General features: G+C 55.9%; 1 pseudogene; it reads right to left on the reverse strand.

The window, feature by feature from the left end:
* Positions 1-14,000, reverse strand: part of LOC101028197 (uncharacterized) — a 362,056-nt pseudogene that overhangs the window by 84,658 nt on the left and 263,398 nt on the right.

Here is a 14,000-nt window from a genome sequence, read left to right on the forward strand (position 1 = left end):
GCCAGAGCCACACAGCTCACCTTAGCTCTGTAACCTTCCATGGGCCAGGCCTGGGGACTGCCACCCTCTCAGAGCCTCCCTACAGGAAGAAAGGGCTGAGGGATGAGAAAGGAGTCACTTGCCAGCCTGCAGGGAGCTGGGAAGGAACAGACTTTGGGGGATTGGGCCACTGTCACAGCCAGGAGGAGCAGCAGCACATTTGCTCCACTTCCAGAGCAATCTGCCATGGCCCAGTGGCAGCCCCAAAGCTGGCTGACATCTGGCAAATGAGTGCTGGGATGCAGCTTGAGCTTCCAGAGTGTGCATGCTCCCTTCTGGGGAGACCCCAGAGGCTCAGGAAGCCTCCGAAGTAAACTGTTTTCAAGGGCCAGTGAGGAGACACAGCTGGTAGAGCCCTCCCATTGGCAGTGCCCCTTCTTGGATGGAGGGCATGTAGCTCATCCCCACCCCCTGGCAGTAGCCCCTCTGGTGGGCAGACAAGCAACTGATGTGGGCAAGCATTTATGCAGATGAATTTGCAGGCGTCCAGCCTTTGACCACACCCCCCTAGTGCTGCTGCTCAGAAATCCTCTCCTTTCCCCCGATCTGGGGTTCAGAGGAGCCGGCTCCTGGGTAGAGGGAAGGGAGACCCTCAGAGCAGGGAGCCTGGAGAGGGGAGAGCAGGCAGCCTTCCTGCTGCAGCGTGGCCACAAGCCACCACCTGGCAGAGCAGCCTGCACCTGTAGGAGGCAGACGCTCATTCATCACCTGTGAAGCTCAGCCCCTGCTTCCTCGGCCTCTGGGCAGGAGAGAGCTGAAGGGCCATGAAATACTGCCCACAGTCCAAGGCGTGGTCCCTGTCCCAAGGACTCTCCTCTGCCTGGGATTTTCTTTAGGTCTGTGTGCAAAGACTGGAGCTCAGGCCGTGTGTATCAAAGCAGGAAGGTGTCTAGGAACTGCAGACATTTAACACACTCAGCGTTGAGCATACCCAGCCTTGATGATGCTCTAGAAGATGTCAAAGCCCTTCACGAATGTTGAGGCCTGAGCCAGTTTTCCTCCAACCCTGGGCAGCACCATCCCTGCGCCCATTCCTGCTGTGTGCCAGGCTCTGCGTCAGGGAGGAGCAGACGGAAGAAATTGAGCCAAAGGACAAATGGTGGCAGGGGAGCTGCCCCCCTCTTTGCATTCCCAGCCACCTGGGTGGGCTCATCACTGGGGATTCCACAGGTGGCCAGGGCAGCCTGTGGGTGTGGCCTTCCCTGGAGATGAAAAGTTTATAGCTGCCTGGGCTCAAGTGTGGCAGGAAATTTGGGGACTTGGGTCATCTCACTGGAAGAAAGAGTTATGGCATCAAGGGGTCCAGCAACATTGTGGGGGAAATCTACGTATCCCTAAATATCAACTACCCAGTTATTTATGTTTTCCCAACCAAACGGCCCCGCTGACCTCAGTCCTCCCTGTGGGAGACCTGAGAGAGACTTGTCCTTGGAGTGGAGGGAAAAGGGGGCCGAGGGAGAGTGTCTTTAAAAGGTCATTTAAAGCCACCTCTTCTCAGGACAATATCACCTCCAAAGCCTGAACAAATAATAGATTAAAAAAAAAAAAAAAAAGCACAACCAAAATGTAAGTACAGCTGCAGCGGCTCCTCCTTCCCTCCCCCCACCTCCCCCTCCGTTGCCTCCCTGCTTTGAGTTCCAACCTCTTGGATATTTATTGTTCGCTCCCTCCTAAATCATTCCTGACGGCTGGACTGCTCACACTCCATTACAGGGAGAGGCTGTGCGGAGTCACAGTTCCGTTTAGCTTGCAGAAAAAGGAGCCTCCTAGGAAAAACCCACCCGGGAGCTGTCCGGTGCTGAACTCCGGCATGATGGACGATTATGGACCATCTGCACTTTCAGAGGGGGATAGATTTATGAGCGGGAGAGACAGCTAGAAGAGTGTCCATTACTATAACTCACTGCCCTCTTCAGAGATATTCTAATCAGGCATCCTCTCCTACCACCGAAAGGCCCAGGTTAAGAACTAGCAAGAGGGGAAATCAATTACATACTTCAGGGGCGGTTTTTTCCAGAGCATCACTGTCAGTGGTGTTGGGGGTGAGGGCATCGGGAGGCCGAGGGGTGGGGGTGGATGGCGGGGGCCCCTCCACCTCCCAAAGCAGGCTTCCCAGCAGCATCTCCTAGCACCTCTCACCACACCACTGCTCTGGATTTCTTGCAACTGGTTGAAAAGCTAGGAGGTGCCTGGATGTCTCTCCCTTCTCACCCCGCACGGATCTAGTTGAGATTTACTGACAACCCAGGATCATGCAGAGGGCTGCAGTGAGAGTATCTGGGTCTTCCCGGTCACTCGTGCACTTTGACACTGTTGTGCACAGGGGAAGGGAAGAGAGTGAACCTCAGTGGGACGCTGGCCCGGGGTCGGGCCCCGTGCTGGATGCCCTCTGTACATTGTTTCACTGTAATTTTATTCTTATTTTATAGGTGAGAGAACGAAAGCCCATGGAGGTGCCAGGTTTCCAGCCCAGGCCTGCCCAACCCTTTCTACACAAAACACTGCCCGCAGGCACAGTTGGCAGTGCAGAGGTGCCCCTGGGCACTCCCTGCCAGAGGTGGCCAGCTCCTTCTCCCCAGCTCCCTCTCCCCAGCTCCCCTCCAGCAGCATGACTCCTGACATGTGTCCTCTGGGCCCAGACCTCTCAACCTCTGATGTGGCCTCAGTGTGAACCCCCAGGCCCTGTCCACTTGGACCCCAGCCTCCTAGAAAAGACAGCTGCCGACAGACTCCTCTATTTTCTACAGGACTTCAGAGTTCACAAAGCACTTTGACACTGCTGAACCCGACCGCAGCCCACTGCAGTGGGTCTAAACAGATAATTCCAGCCCTGTTTTAAAGATAAGGACACTAAGGCCCAGAGAGGTTAAGTGGCTTCCTTGAAGCTGCACAGCTCACCAGGAACCAAGCTGGAACCAAGCCCGTGCCTCCTGGCTCTGCGGTCAGGCCTGTCTGGCCTCACCCTCTGCTTCCCAGGAGGCTGCTCTGAGCATGGTCACCCATGAGCACGGTCACACCAGCCCGGGCTGGGTGTTCCCCGTGCCCTCCCCACAAGGCTCTCCTCTCTGTGGTTGCAGATCTCCTCTCCTTTATCCCTTCCCTTCCCGTGAATCACCACCAGGTTGGAGACGACGGGATATTCAGTCAGCAAAGCGATGATTCCACACTTGAGGGAGTCCTTGGTTCACACCTGCCTGGGAAGGGTAAGACCTCCAGCTCACGCGGAGGCCTTGGCAACCTCGCCCTGGCACAAGCTCTGAGAATCCAGTTAAAGGCCCTGAACATCAGGAAATGCTCCCGCAACCTCCTGCCAGGACCCTGCTGATCTCTAGGATGACGGGTCAGCAGCTTGAGCAATGGCATCTAGCTTGGCAGCAGTGACCACTGACATGGGCTCCGGAGCCGGGTCCTAACCGGGATGAGATCGGGCTGCAGCTGAGAGCAGCAGAAGCTCAACGGGTCTTTCTTTTGTTGCATTTATCTATCTTTTAAAAACCCCAGAAAACGACAAAAAGTCCTCCCTGCCTCACCTGGGAGCTCACCTGTGGCTTTTTCCACCTGCAAATCCCTTCTGGTTTTGCCAAGCCTGCTGCAGTCAGCCACGGATTCCCTCTCTCTCTCATGCACGTGGACACTGAAGACAGGACCCGACCTTGCTCTGGGCTATGGGGAAAGGTTTTCTGCAGGAGGTCACGCCCCACTGAGCAGGGCCTTACGGGGCACAGAAAAGGCGGTCAGGTGGAAGGAGAGTGGAGGGCACAGCCCACCGGTGCCAACACGGGCAGGACTCACAGCGTATCATGTGCACGTGGCGGGAGCGTGTCACATGTCGGGAACGGAGGTGAGGAGGGAGCATAGGAGGCATGAGGCAGGACGGGCGAGCAGGGGCAAGGACCCCTTTCCCAGAGAAGCTTTCCCTCAGCCTCCGGCCCTTCAGAACTGGCCACTTTCTGCTGAGCATTCAGGCACAGGGTCACACCCTGGGCAGACTGCACTGTCCATCGTGGCAGGGCCATCTGGTAGCTGGGGTGACCCTGCCCACGATCTGTGGCTGAGCTGCCCAGCCCCATAGCCACTGGCACATGTGGGTTTTGAACACTTGAAGGTTTTGGGGGGCCAGCATCTCTGAGGAACAGGATTTATCATTGTATTTCATTTTAATTTGATTAAATGGAAATGGCCACCCGTGGCCTGTGGCCACTGTTGCAAACGGCACAGCTCCGGGTGGGGAGATGCTGCTGTTGGCACCCAGGTCTCACACAGCCTGACCCCTGAAGGCCCTGGCTGCATGTAGGGGCCTCATGTTCCCAGGACCCTCATGCTCCCAGGCTTTGAGACTCGAGCAAATGGCTGGCAACAGAGCAACGGAAGGGGGAGTATCTCTCTCCACCTGGAAACATTTGGCTTCACCTGTGAAAACAGCATCAACTTGATGAATGGCTGTTTCCTGCACTTTGTGAAATTAAATTCTCAGCTTGGACCGAGTAGCTCAGGGTTAGCCGTGGCTGCCCAGGGACAGGGATGGGGCATGAGGAGGGAGCCTGGGCAGCAAAAGGCTCAGGCTCTGAGGTCCTGGCAGCTGCCACACATGGGGCGGGGGAGGGCATGTGGGCAGAGAGCTGGATCAGCAGGTGCCCCAGGCATGGGCTGAAGACAGAGGGGAAGAAATAGAGAATAAAAATGCAAGAAACAACTCACCTGGCTGGGAGGGACAGGGAGGAGGCTGGCTGCAGAAAGAAGGTCCCCACCCTGCCCACTAAATCCCAGCCCTGGCCCCTGGGCCACAGTCACTGGAGAGCCAGGCCTCTCCAGGGAACCAGTCACATCCGCTCTGACCTTCTCATGACCCTCCTCCCATCTCAGACACTGGAGAATGGAGAGATCCCTAATATTTCCAACCCAACTCTGCTCTCTGTGGAAACAAACTCCCTTTCCATGCCATTATCGTCATCGTCGTCTTCCTTAGCGCTTGGTCCAGGGTACCTGTCGTGGCCATCCTGGGGCTCCTACCAAGGGCTCTTCACCCATCCTGTCTCCCATCCTGGCCACACTCCTGCCTGCAATCATGGGCACCCTGGGGAGGAAGGCATGAAGCGGCTCCCCCAGCCTCTTCTCCCACTCCCAATTCCTGCTGATGGTGTTACGTGGTCATGCCATCAACCGAGATCACCCCCAGAGCTTCCTTCACTAAAGGCCCATGATATAACCTGAATTATTCCACACCCTGGCCTATCTTCCTTCCTTGGAAGGAGCTCTGCAGGCCTGGTGGAGGCTCTAAGCAGTGCCCTCTGCTCTATGCCTCTCATCTGCAAAGGTCTAAGGAAGCTGGAGCCTCCCCGACACCCCACCCTGGCCCAATGGCCAGCTCTGGCGCATCTTCAGGAAAACACAGAGAATCAGATGAAGTGCAGAGGACCATGTGGAACACGGAGACCCCGGCCCACACCTGTCCCGGGTTCACCCCTCGCTCTCCTGGGAGGTCTCCATCTGTGGCTCCTGTCCTGGTTCCTCGTCACGGGCTTCTCTTTTAAAGAAATGGTTGCTCTTACATTTTGGCCTGATGCCAGCAGGGGTTCCCCCCCCCGGAATCCAGCTCCTTCTCAGACCCTTCAGCCCTGACCTCATGCTGATCCGTCAGAGTGGAAGAACTCACTTGTCCCAGCAGCACCTCTGTTCACACCACTGAGTCACAGCCAGGAAACATTCCACCACGCCCGCCCAGGCCTGCGTCTCTCAGGTCTCCATTCAGAGCTGAAGGGTTAAATTACCCGGAAAAACTGGCCATCACATGAACCCCAGAAACTCTTGTGTGTGCAAGTGCCTGCGGGCACGTGTGCTTCTCCAGGTGAGGCCAACCCCACTGTCTTCTCTTTCCCCTGTCCCCTCAACCCCCAGGAGACACCAGGCAGTGCCAGCCTTACTGAGGAAGAATGGAAGGGTTTGGGGCTCCTGTCCCCCTGACTCCCAGTAGACACTAGGCAGTGTCACCCTCATTAAGGTGAAATTGAAGGGGTTGGGGCACTACGCAGGTTTCACTGCCAGGCAGGGGTGTCCCCTCTCGCCCTGGATGTTCTGGAATCGCCCCAGGACTACACAGGAGTCCCCTGGCTTCCTCCCACTTAGACCCTGACTGTCACGGGCAAAATCCCCTCCCCTGAGCACAGCAATGCCACCTGCTGTGGTTTCCTTTTCACGCTGCAGACTCTTGGGTCATTCCTGCAGACGCTTTAAGTAGACGAGGGGATTCTCAGGTTCCATACACTTCTCCATTTTACAGACGGGGGTTTTCAGGATGGTGGTCCTGCCCCTGTCTCCTCAGGCCTCCCCCACACCCCTGACTCTCACCAGGTTCTGGCTCTGGGATGGGCAAATCCAGCCCCATGGCCATCATGTGGGCTTTGGGGACATGAAGTCACGTCGGGGGGCCTGTGCCGGTGGGGTCTTCTCTAGGCCTGAAGGTCCTCGGGCTGCTCCTTCTCAATCAGGCCCTACTCACTCCCAGCCAAGGCCAGATGCTCCCTTAGGAGAAGCCTCCCCTGACTCCAGCCAGCGGGCCCTCCTCTCCCCTCCTGGTCTCAGGGCTCTGACAGCCTGCCCCTCGGGTCCACACATCATCTCACTCTACTGTTGCTTTTGTTTCGTGAACGTGGGTCTCATCCCCCTCACAGGCCCTGACATTTTAAATAAACGTCTATCTGCAGCTCCAGCCCTAAGCATCTCTTTCCAAGTATTTACTGCGTCTGTCCCCTCCCAGACCGCCCAACTCAACACGGAAAAATGCAAGAGCCGTGTTCCTGACACCCTGCGTGTTTGCGTTCACCGAGCACCCCTCCCTGAGCCTCAGTGACCTCAAGTTCTGCTCTCCCCGTGGCCGCCGTCCCCTGTGCTCAGCCTGGAATTCTTTCCCCTCAGTTTTCGTTTCCTCCTCATCCCACTTCCTTCCTTGCAAGTGGCCCCTGGTCCCCACGTGTCTGGGGTGGCCGCACCGCCTCTCCCCGTCCCATTCTGTTGACATTACCAGAGTCCACAAGCCCCTTCCTGCCTCCAAAACCTCTGGGGGTTTCACTCTCAAGGCGGGTGTCAAGGCCCACCCCAGGCTGCCCCTGGGCACCCCATGGACACATTCACCTTCATCCCAGAGGCCTCTGCCTCGAGGGACCCCTGCGGAATGTCCCTCCCGTGGCTGCAGCCTGCACCACTCAGTGTGGTTATGAGACATTTCCACAGACGCAGATTCTAGATCTCCAAAGAGACTGAAGACGTTGCTTCCCAGAAGATGGCACACTCACTGTGGTCCTCTGCTGCCCTCGCCCCGGGGCTGGGCACATAATTGACACTGCAAGGACTTTCTGAACTGAACACGTGCTGTGGCCTGCCCGCCATCAGCACCCCCGTCTTCCCACTGGAAGTGAGGCCACCCGGCTCAGCCCGGGTCTTTAGTGGCCCTACAGCAGACAGTACAGAATACAAGTTTTCTGCGACTGTTTTTCTCAATGCCCATGGAAGCATGAAGGGTCCCGACCACCCAGTGTGAAGCCCCCCTGTGAGGCTCACGGGGCCAGCCTGGCCCTCCTGGCAGAGACTTGCGCCCCGAGATGACAGCCACTTCCTGCTGCGCTGGACTCTTCCTCACGTTCTATGTCAGGGCTGAGCAACCAAGTGTGCAGACAGGGTTGAGGGTTCAATAAGAAGCTAGGAGACCCTGCCTGCCCCCCACTCCTCGAGGCTCCAGGAGCAGCCCCAGGGCTCCCGCCAGGTCCACTCGGGTCCCACCCACAGGGTCATCCAAAAACCAGAGCGGCCGTGAAGCAGCCGTCTCAGCAGCTGCCCGCCCTCCTTCCCAAACCCCTTGCCCCTTCCTGCTCCTTGTCTGCTGCCGTCTGGGCTGGAATTCTGTCTCCAAATTGGAGATCACTCCAGGCACTGAGGACTGGAATTTGAGCCCTAGGAGGGGAAGGAGCCATTTGTAGCTCTTTTCTTTTTTTATGCTGCTGAGCAAAGCAGGGATCAGGCTGAGCACAGCTGCCAGGGAGGTGTTTTGTGATAAATCAATAAACTGCTCGGGGTGGGAGAGGGAAAGGGAGAGATAGGGAGCCCCAGGGTGCTGGAGAGGAGGCAGGTTCCAGGGCCAACGGAGCACCTGAGTCAATGAACAAATAGAGATGAGAGACGGGGTGCAGATGGGAGGGGAGCATGTGAGAGGCAGCCAGAGACACACACAGAGGCGCAGAGAAGGGTGGGGGCATAGGGAGACAGAAACAGAGACAAAGAGCAGAGACACACACAGAAAGAAAGGACCAGAGAGATGAACACAGACAGGGACAGACGGAGACAGAGACAGAGAGACAGAGAGAGACAGAGACAGAGACAGAGACAGAGAGAGAGATGGAAAGACAGAGCCTGAGAAACAGAGAGCAGAGACACACACAGAGAGAGAGACAGAGACAGAGAGACAGAGACATAGAGAAAGAGATGGGGCAGAGAGGTAGACAGAAAGACAGAGATGGAGAGACAAAGAGAACTGAGAGAGAGAGACAGAGTCAGAGAGGCAGACAGAGAATGGGGAGAGAAAGGGACAGAAAGAGACAGAGAGGGAGAAACACAGGAATAGAGAGAGATGGGGTATGGGAGAGACAGACAGACAGAGAGAGAGGTAGAGAAAGGGGAGGGAGAGGCAAAGAGACAGAGACATAGAGAAAGAGAGAGAAACAGGCAGAGACAGAGGAAGGCTGGAGAAACGCCGCTGTGTCTGCTCAGGGTGGGCTGGGCCGGCTGGGAAGAGGCGAGACACTTGCTTCGTGCCAGGCACAGGCAGAGACAGTGAGAGACCTGCCAGCCTTTACCAGGGAGGAGACTGACCCTCCGAAACTGCATTTACACGCAGCCGACCAGCTCACAGCCTCAGTGAGGGCTGTACCCATCAAAGGATTTGGGGGACGGTGTCCTCGCTTTCTGAACTATTTTCATTAAAAGAAAAAGTTGCCGGGCTGGCTCCAGACGCTGGCCTCCTGCGTGATGTGCTCTGCAATGCTCTTGCTTTCTTTTGTTCCAGAGACACAGAATTGTTTAATTCTCATCCCTTCAATCAATACCTGGTGTCATGTCATCCAGAGCCATTATTTTTACACCAGAGAAAAATGGAGACCGAGCACAGTGTAAAGAAGAGACAGAGGAGACAACCCGTCGCTTCAGAGGCCGCAAGTGGAAACCTTGCTCGGAGCGACCCAATCTCAGCCTCGTCCAGCTGGCTCTGCAGGTCTCCTGGCTCCCAGAACAGAAGCACCTGGAGGAGAAGCAGGTGCAGGAGAGGAAAGGCCCTGGGGGAAGAATGTCCCATGACCCCAGAGGGGTCTGTCTGATGGCAAACAGCTTCTTCCCAGAGACACACCCACAGCCAGCCCACGGGACAGGAGTTCAGCCCGGGCTGAGTCTCCCACCAGCTCCCTGACCCTGTGCTCCTCACTGTCCGTCCCCACCACGATGCCTCTGCCCCCAGACCTGCCCTTGGCCCCACGAGCACCCTCAGCTTCCACATCCTCAAGAGGCATCGTCCTAGGACCTTCCCCGCTCCTAGATGCCCGGTGTCTCCTCTGTCTCTTCCAGAGTCTGCCTACATTACCGAGTCACCCCTTCCTAGGAACGGAGATCTGCCTGCATTCCCGCCTCTCCTTCGGGAATTTCTGGTGATCTCCTCACTGCCAGATCCAGCAACCCGTCTCAGTCCTGGCCCTTTCTTGTTCCTGTTTGCCTTTTGCCTGATGACCCTTGAAACTGCCTTTTCTATCACCTCTTCTGTGTGTACACTCCATCCATTCCTCGGGTCCCAAGTCCTTCCCCATGCCTCCAGGTACTCCCTAAAGCATTATCTTTAGCTTGGACCTCTCTCTGTCGAGACTCCTGTGTCCCAGCAGACACTTTCACCTGGAGATGTGCCCCAGGTGACTTCACCGGCACCCAGAGCTCCTCCTGTATCTGCCGTCTCAGGCAACGCCACCATCGCCAGCCTCACACCATCGACTACAAACTGGAGTCGTGGCCACTTCTAGTGTCTCTCTCGACTCTCACTCGGTGGGGTACAGGGACCTGTTGGTGACCTGAAACCTGTCCCCTTCTGGGTATCCACACTGCTTCTGATGCTGTGGCTGGAGTCTTGGAATCGCATCCTCAGCAGTCAGATCCTGGAGCCACTGTTTGAAAATCTCATCTCCTCCTTACCTAGAGATGGGCTTCTTAACCCTTCGAGGTCCCTGGGAAACCTCTTCCCGGAAAAGACACGTGTGCACAAAATTTTGCAACCATTTCAGGAGGCTCACGGGCTGACTGGAGCCCATCCATGAGGCCTACGATGGAGGAGCCCAGGTCTGCAGCCCAAGACAGAGCTCTCAGGGAACCAGGGTCATCACACTCCAGCTCCCACGCATGCTTCCAGCCTGTTTCCTCATCTGTCACACGCGAGCAGTAAGGGGCCCACCTTGGAGGATGCTTGTGAGCTTGAAGATGCAGTGAGAACCACATCGACTGTGCCTGCGCCTGGCACGCAGCAAGTGTCTCGAGTCTTCCCAGCCAGCCCGGCCCGCCCTGCACAGACACAGCAGTGTTTCCCCAGCAGGTCGGGTGCCTTCCCTCACCAAAGCTTGGACATGCTGTCTGTCTGGAATATTCTCTGTCAGCTAACCCTCTCTTGCCCTCCAAAACCAGATGCCACCTCCTGTCTGCCACCTGGACCCTCTCTGGGGCTCCCAGAGTTATTGGGGTCACACTGTGTCTGCCTCTGCACTCAGGTGCTGCAATAGAGGGCCGTGTGGGGGCCTCTCCCTGTGTAGAAAACGCTGCCAGAGGACGGGGCTGGCTGGCTGCAGCTTCTCCTGCCTCCTGATAACACACAGGCTCCAGCACACAGCAGGTGGCCAGTGTGTGCACGTTTCATTCGCAAATGAAACAGATGGAGACATCTATGTGCCACCAAGAGGAGGTGCCCAGGACAGAGTCTAGGGGACCTGCATGTGACTTCTTTCACCCTGGTGGGGGCTGAGAAGTGAACTGTCATAAACCTGTGTGTGTGTATGTGTGTGTGTGTGTGTGTGTGTGTGTGTGTGTGTGTGTATAAATTGGATCAAGAAAATGCAGCTGGGCTCAGTGTGGTGACTCACGCCTGTAATCCCAGCACTTTGGGAAAACACATATATATGTGTGTGTGTTTCCACATGCACGTTTTGTTATTTACTTAAACATGCACAGACACTATCGTCATCACCCTCGTCTTACAGTGGAGGAGACTGAGGCCTGACACCTGGCCAGCCCCGGGTCCTCTAGAGTCAGGACTCCAGCCAGACTCTCATCTCTGGGTCCAGGCTTCCCTGGAGTGCCCGCGCACACACCCCTTGACACCGTACACCCAGCCCCCGCCTTCGGGCTCCTGCTTCCTGCCCTGGTTTTCCTCCAGCGACATCTACGCCTGCCCTGGGTCCGACCGCGCTCCCCTGTGCTCACGTTTGTGGGGCCGCCAGGCTCCACCTGAGCCCCTCCAGGCCCCACCTGCTCCCCTCCTCTGGTCCTCCACGCCTCAGATCCCCAAAGCCTTCGCCGGCAGCAGACTCTCATCTCGCCCGCCCCTGCGCTCCATGTGGCCTGCAGCGACCTCAGCCTTTTCTGTCCAATATTGGAATTTTCCAGAAACGCTACCCTCGTTCTCATCCTTAGCCCATTCAACAGTTTCTACAGAAAAGAAACCTCGCTGTTCCTCACACCTGCTGGTGTGCCTGCACTGCGTCTGGACACCCCCCTCCCCCTGTGCTGATCTCCATGGAGTCCAGGGAGCATCACCCACATTCCTTCATTTCACTCCATCACAGCCCTGTTCTTTTAAATCTCACTGTTCTGGCCAGGCATGGGGGCTCATGCCTGTAATCCCAGAACTTTGGGAGGCCAAGGTGGGCAGATCACCCGAACTCGGTCAGGAGTTCGAGACCAGCCTGGCCAACATGGCGAAACCTCATCTCTACTAAAAATACAAAACGTAGCCAGGTGTGGTGGTGTGTGTTTGTAATCCCAGCTACTTGGGAGGCTGAGGCAGGAGAATCACTTAAACTCAGGAGGTGGAGGTTGCAGTGAGTCAAGATCACATCACTGCACCCCAGCCTGGGTGACAAGAGACTTCATCTCAAAAAAAAAAAAAATTAAAAAGAATAGATTCCATTGTTCCAGGTGGGGCAACCGAGCTTCTGAAAAGCTAAAGTCCCTGTCTGGCTGCGCATGGAGACAGAACTGTGCAAAGGGGTGGGTCACGTTCAGCTGTCTGGACTCACAAGGGCAGAACATCAGTGAGACCCATGGGGGATCCAGCCCCATCCTCTCTCCTCCGCACTGGACCTTCGGTAAAGAATGTGCAGGCCTCAGAATGGATCCCAGCCCCGGCTCCCCAAACGGAGCTCATTCAGGATTGCAGCAGGGAGGTGGCCGTGAAGCAGGAGGTGCATATAATGACTCAAACAGAGGATCCCCCCGCACTTTGGGTTTTATTGCTGGCTGATGGCCTTCAGGAGGCAATTTAAAAGGCACAGCAAAAAGGTGAAGTGGGCTGGGCGCAGTGGCTCTCGCCTGTAATCCCAGCATTTTGGGCAGCCGAGGCGGGTAGGTCACCTGAGGTCAGGAGTTTGAGACCAGCCTGGCCAACATGCGTCATTTTTTTTTTACATCTATTTCATGTGTTTGCATTCTTCTCCAGATTTTTTTTTTTTTTTTGAGACGGCGTCTCACTCTGTCACCCAGGCTGGAGTGCAGTGGTGTGATCTCAGCTCACTGCAACCCGTCTCTACTAAATACAAAAACTAGCCAGGCATGGTGGTGCACACCTGCAATCCCAGCTACTCTGGAGGCTGAGGCAGGAGAATTGCTTGAACCTGGAGGTGGAGGCTGAAGCAAGCTGAGACCGTGCCACTGAATTCCAACATGGGCGACAGAGTGAGACTCTCTCTCAAAAAGGAAAAAAACAAGGTGGAGCGCTCATATTTCAATGGTCCTGACTCTCACATCATCTCAGCTCCTCCTATGATCAGACTCCAGGCTAGGACTTTTCAAAGGAAGCATTGTGCTTACCTAATAGAAACATTAGTCACAGCTGGGATGGAGCCACACGCCCTAAAAAGCTTCTCCTCGGCATCTCTGGCACTCCCACTGCTATTTCCGGAACTACTGCTCAAAGCCCACGCACACCACAGCTGCATCCAGGCACATGCACTCTCGTGTGTTTGCACCGACATGCGTGCCTTGTGTCCCTGTGTGCACACGCATGTGCCAGAAGAGATCATTCACAAATCGGATCAAGAAAATGCAGTTGGGCCGGGCGCGGTGGCTCACGCCTGTAATCCCAGCCCTTTGGGAGGCTGCAGTGAGCAGATCACTTGAGGTCAGGAGTTCGAGACCAGCCTGGCCAAGATGGTGAGACCTAATCTCTACTAAAAATACAAATATTAGCCAAGCCTGGTGGCTCACACCTGTAGTCCCAGCTACTTGGGAGGCTGAGGCAGAAGAATCACCTGAGCCCAGGAGGTGGAAGTTGCTGTGTGGTAAAACTGTGCCTCTGCACACTCCAGCCTGGGCAACAGAGCAAGACCCTGTCTCAAAAAAGAGTTTACTGTATAACACACACACACACACACACACACACACACCCCTTATAGCCTACCTCTGAAAGAAAAGAAAGTAACAAGCATGTGTCTCTCTCTTTTTGTCAAGTTTTTGCTAAGTTTGGAAAACCGCCATTCTCAAAGTGAGAATTGCTCATCGCCTACCCCCACAAAGGCACACTGCAACGCCAGCATTACCCAGGAACTCCTTAGAAAGACCGATTCTCACTGGAGCTGTGTGTGTTCCTTACTGGAGCTGGCAGTGATGGTGGTGGCGGTGGTAGGGAGGGGGGGGGGCGCGTTCCTTAAAACACAGATTGCTGGGCCCCATCCCCA

Source organism: Saimiri boliviensis, chromosome 17 (assembly GCF_048565385.1).
Source record: "Saimiri boliviensis isolate mSaiBol1 chromosome 17, mSaiBol1.pri, whole genome shotgun sequence".
Classification (NCBI taxonomy): Eukaryota; Metazoa; Chordata; class Mammalia; order Primates; family Cebidae; genus Saimiri; species Saimiri boliviensis.